The sequence below is a fragment of the Saccopteryx bilineata genome, chromosome 6, assembly GCF_036850765.1.
Source record: "Saccopteryx bilineata isolate mSacBil1 chromosome 6, mSacBil1_pri_phased_curated, whole genome shotgun sequence".
NCBI lineage: Eukaryota > Metazoa > Chordata > Mammalia > Chiroptera > Emballonuridae > Saccopteryx > Saccopteryx bilineata.
The window spans coordinates 119,320,176-119,326,068 of NC_089495.1; the positions used below are offsets into that span (position 1 = coordinate 119,320,176).

Genomic DNA, 5,893 nt, shown 5'->3' on the forward strand with positions numbered 1-5,893 from the left:
CACTCCAGCGCCTGGGGCAGAGGCCAAGGAGCCATCCCCAGCACCCGGGCCATCTTTGCTCCAATGGAGCCTCGCTGCGAGAGGGGAAGAGAGAGACAGAGAGGAAGGAGAGGGGGAGGGAGGGGTGGAGAAGCAGATGGGCGCTTCTCCTGTGTGCCCTGGCCGGGAATTGAACCCGGGACTTCTGCACGCCAGGCCGACGCTCTACCACTGAGCCAACCGGCCAGGGCCCATTATTAATTTTTTGAGGAAACATCATACTGTTTTTCACAGTGGCTGCACAAGTCTGCATTTCCATGAGCAGTGAAAGAAGGTTCTCTTTTCTCCACATTGTCAACAGCACTTATTGTTTGTTGATTTGTTAGTGAAAGTCATTCTGGCATGTGTGAGGTGATATCTTATTATGACTTTAATTTGCCTTTCTCTAATGATTAGTGACATTGAGCATTTTTTCATCTGCCTATTGGCCATCTGTATGCCCTCTTTGGAAAAGTGTCTATTCAGATCTTTTGCCCATTTTTAATCAGATTGTTTGTTTTCCTAGTGTTGGGTTTTACAATTTCTTTATCAATTTTGATTATTAACCCAGATGTACCAGCAAATATGTTCTCCCATTGAATGAGTTGTCTTGTTATTTTGTTAATAGTGTCTTTTGCTGTGCAAAAGCTTTTTAGTTTGACATGGTCCCATTTGTTTATTTTGTCCTTTATTTCCCTTGTCTGAGGAGAAATATCAACAAAAACATTGTTTCAAGAGATGTCTGAGAGTCTACTGCCTCTGTCTGCAGACGGACAAAGCATTTTGTATTCCAGCAGGAGTGTTCTAATCTTCTGGGTCTTTTCACCGACAACTACAGGGTTTTCTCGGCAGCACTGGCTTTGTAACTAAGTGCATCTAAGTGCATCTGAGTAGCAGTGCACACTACAGCAAATATTTCCTCACTGGCATTCAAACCTGGTAAGTCTCACTTTCTTTCTACACATGAAGCAGCAACTACTTTTACACTTGTGATCAAGAGAATTTCTTTGCTCTTCAGATGCCTGCTGTGTCATATCTGGTACTGAAGTTTGTAGGTCTTCTTTTTCAGATATTGTTTCGTTCATAATGTACAATCCATCTGAGACAGGGCTTGGCTACAGAGATGAAGATGTAGAGATTGAGCTCCTGGGACACTGCCATCTGTGCATTGAACTGGGAAATATTCAGACAGAGTGCTACTGACAGAAGTTGCAGTTGAGCTTATTCTACCATTGCTAATATTCTGTTGTTGAAGATGTTCTTTGTAGCATACTGCACACATGCCACTTGTATCAGAGTTTCTGTAACTTCTGCAGCCAGTGGAACAAAGCATAGGCATCTGGTTATGATTAGTTTCTTTATTTTTTATTTATTTGAGAGAGAGGGAGAAAGAGAAATGTCAATCTGTTGTTCCACTTATTTATGCATTCATTTGTTCATTCTTGTATGTGCCCTGACCGGAGATGGAACTTCCAACACTGATGCATGGAAAGGATGCTCTAACCAGTTGAGCTACCCGGCCAGGGTCATGATTAGCTTTTTGAACCATGTTCTTTTATTGCATACCTGGCAGCAGCCCTTTCCACCAGATCTGCTACCCGCAACCAGAATCCCCAGGTTTTGTGGGGAGAAGTGAGGCCCCAAACCCTGCTGGCTCTGCCCCACCGCTGCTAGATCCTGGTGACACTTGAAACCAACACCACTCCTGTTCTTCAGTGTTAGTAAAGCCCCAAATTATCTCTCTCTATTTTTTACTAAAACTAGCTTATATCAGATTGTTACGTTCTAAATGAAAAAAAAAATTGTGAAACATAATACCTTGAAGGTAAATAATTGTTTCTGAAGAGATTGCATTTTGTGATTTATACCAAAGTAAATATCTACCAGATATCAAAATAAGTACAATACAATGTCTTTATGACACTAGTAGAAATATTAATTTGGTGCCTTTTATAAGTTGGAGGTAAAATTAGGGAGGCAAACAAACAATTTAAGAAACACAAAAATAAGCAACAGCATTTCGTACCCAAAAAATAAATTTGTTTACCTCAAAATAAATCATTCAACACCTAAGTTTTTTCTCGATTAAACCTGTTAATTATCTTGCGATGTGCACTAACCATTTGTACTTCAGTGACATGTGGAAGATAGTTAAACCATTAATTTAGAATTACTCTTAAAATAGTAGTTTCTTTTGCTATTGATAATATATCTAGGTTTTTCTCCATAGGCTAAGACAGCTGTTCCTTTTTAGTGAGTTGTAAACAGCTGTTTGGTAAAGGTTTGGTTAGTGCTATTTTGTGGGGTCATTTGTCAGAATTTATTTAATGAAATTTTTTCTCAATGTTTTACAAACTAGATTGGTCTTCAGGGACCTTGAATCTCTAGTTGTTGTTTTTTTTAAAAGAAAGCAGTAAACAACTATGACATTAGTAGCCCATCAAATGTGTATATATATATATATATATATATATATATATATATATATATTCATCTTAAATTTATCCAGAGGTAATCAAAAGAATTGTATATTTATCAAATGTTTTTTTAATGAGTATATAAATTTTATTTAGCTGATCTAGCAGCTCTTTAAGATCTGCTAAATGTCAAGCCTTCTTTAGAGTTCTTGAAACTGACACTAGTGGGGGAACACTAGAGAAGAGGAGGAATGGGGAGTAGCAATGTATTTACCATTTATTTGTGATGGCTTCACGATTGTGCTACCTATTCTCACCGTGGCAGGCCCAGGGCTAGTGTAGTGCTACTATGCACATAGAGGTACTTAAAGATGTGTACTAACCTGCATGTCAATAAATCAACTGCCACATCTCTTGAATGGTGTTCCTTTTTCTGTTTTTCTTATTCTGTTTTCCTTGGATGACTCATCTAAGAAAGCCTTGCTGAAGAAGTGATATTTCTGTGTAGAATGTATCCATACCTGAAGTTACACAATACATTTATTTGTTCACTTGATTATTATGACATGTGAAGTCATGAGAGTAGGCAATTTTATTTGGTTGCTTCATTATTGTGGTTCTAGGGTACAATCTAAGAGTACCATAAGAGGTATTCTTTAAGTACAGTCTAAATAAATTAATTGATAGACATAGTTTGAAAGAGAAGGGACAAAAAGGTGTTTCAATTATTAAGATGAAAAATTTCAAAATGCCAGGTAACTTATTGTATAGAGAGGGTGAGATGAAGTTCAAGCTATCTCCAAAAATTACTCAATGATTGGGAGAATGAAGTTATCATTAACTGAGATGGAAACCAGATGTCTAGGAGAAAATGCAAGAAAGGACAGAAAGGTTTATTTTCAGAGTCTGCCTCAGATGTCTTGATCAAAATATCTGGAGAACATTTAAGTAAATTATATTCTTATCTAACAACTATTCTGTACACCTGAAATTAATACAAAATGTTATTAAATGTAAACTGTACAATCATCCCTCATCATATCGTGGTTCACTTTTCGTGGTCTCACGGTATTGTGGATTTTTAAATTGTATATATTTAATTTTATATTGAAGATTTTTTTGCTGTATCTTGGGATTTTGTGGTATATAGGTATTTTATGTGTTTATTATTTTAATTATTTTTGCAGTAAAATAAGCATTTTCTAGCCTAAAAATTGAAAACAGTATAAAAATATTAATTATAACATATTAAAAATATTAAATTGAAATAAAATATTTAGCATATAGCAGATGAGCTGTAATACTCTTCTTGGCTGTGTAGTATATTGATCTCATCATCATCACCTTCATCATCATTGGTACTGCACAACTGATTCATCATCATCTGCATCATTCAAGTTGTAGTATGTTCACTGGTGAGTACCCATATAGAATTTTATATGTTGTTAAAATTATATAGGTTTAAGAGTGCAGAAAGTGTTTAAGAGCATAAGAAGTGTTTATAAGAGTGTGGGAAAGGTTACTAATAGTGTTGAGATGTTTATAAGAGTGTGGGGAGGGTTTATAAAGCTTTAAAATATATAAATAATAAAATGAATATAAGGTCGCTATTTCATGGATTTTTCACCTATCACTGGGGGATTCTAGAACATAATCCCCGCAACAGAAGAGGGACCACTGTAATGGAGAATTTATGATTGATGAAGAGAGAACAGTAAAGAAGACTGAGATGGAGCAAAGGCATAGGAAATGAAGCAACAAAGTTATTTGCTCCTTATTATAGAAGGAGATTTAAGAACAAAGCTGTATAAAGGTCAAAACACACAAGTAGTACATTGTCAGATAGAAGACCCAAGGGCTCTTAGTGTCTCAGCGCATGATTGACTTGTAAGACAACTATTTAGTGGAATAAAGTAGATCGAATCAATATTGAAGAGACAATGGGAGAAACACAATATGAGCAGAGAATGCAGTTCGGTCTTTCTAAAAAAATTAATGGCATGATTAAAACAGCTGTATTAATCATTCAAACATGCAGGATTTAAAGATGTTATATTCTTAATTTACTGTTAATATTAATATACAGGAGAATTGAGATCTATGTACTTCAGAGGCAGAAATTCAAAAGAAAATAATAGGCACAAACTAAAAGAGAAAGAAACACTAGATGCAACAATATATCAAAGTATGAGGAGAGGAGAGGGATATGAACAAAGCATGTGTGGGTGTTGGAGGAGTGGTTATTGCTTGGTTTTGGAAAAAATAAAGGATAACTATTTGAAATGGGAAAAATAAGACAGTGAAAGTAAAGGGATTTTTTTTTCAACTGAAAGAAAACATTGACGGCATTGCATAAGATGAAAAAATTAAATCAATATTATCAGATTGGCAAAATAGCAATAATTTTATCAGTTTCAAAAAGATTGAAAAGTTAGATGTGAGCATAAATGTACAGATAATGACTTCTTATGTTGCAATTGAAATACAGTAAAAATATTATTGACATTTACAAAAATTTTTAGAAGCTCAAAATACCTGCCTTGAGCTTTTCATTATCTCAGTATTTTAATATTATAATTACAACATGTCAGTACTCTATTTAAAATGTAATTATGAAGCTTAGAGAAACTTATCCTTGTGCATCCATAATTTTATACAATATAATTTTAGAACTTGAGCTATTTTTATGTTCTAATTTTAGTCAGAGAAAGTCGAGGGGCTTGTATTTTTTGTTTTTCAATAAGCTTTTAAAGATAATCTTTGTTTTTGAAGTGACCTTGTCATTGAAATAATATTTATCTGAAATAAATCAGTGTGCTTCTGGTGAAATAAAATGGTTCAAGTTGTTTTCATAAACACACCATAACAACAAAACTATATCCTCTATACAAAAAAACCCCCATGTTTTATAAAATACTTTCATAAAAGCCAGTTTTCCCTATAAGAAGTAAGTTGATATTTTTAATTGATTGATCCATGCATCATTAATTTCATTTGAGTGTTAAGTTAAATGTCATCTCAAAGTAGCCTTCCCAACCATCCTATTTAAAATAGTCCCTCAACAAAATTTAAACTCCTCAACACCTGGGGCTTTGCCTTGTTCACCAATGCATCCCTAGGACCTCAGAAAGAGGCTCTCTCATGCTCAATCTAAAACTGATCTTAGGAGATGTTTGTAAGGTGGGACAAAAGTACATTTGTAGTTGTTTGTATGGAAAATGATACAATAATTAATAAATAACAATCAAGAGTAAGCTCTGTGTTTTGCATACACACAACTGCAAATCTACTTTTGTCACAGCCTGTATAGTTAAGACCAGCGGTTTTCAGCCTTTCCACTTCATGGCACACATAGACTAATTACTAAAATTCTGTGGCACAACAAAAATATATTATTTGACTCTATGAAAAAAAGTTATAATTTTGATTGATTTACAATAATAATAATGATAATAATA

The 5,893-nt window shown here is 34.5% G+C and overlaps 1 pseudogene; it reads right to left on the reverse strand.

The window, feature by feature from the left end:
• Nucleotides 1–884: 884 nt before the first annotated feature.
• LOC136309367 (AN1-type zinc finger protein 6 pseudogene) lies at nucleotides 885–3,825 on the reverse strand (annotated as a pseudogene).
• Nucleotides 3,826–5,893: the final 2,068 nt, after the last annotated feature.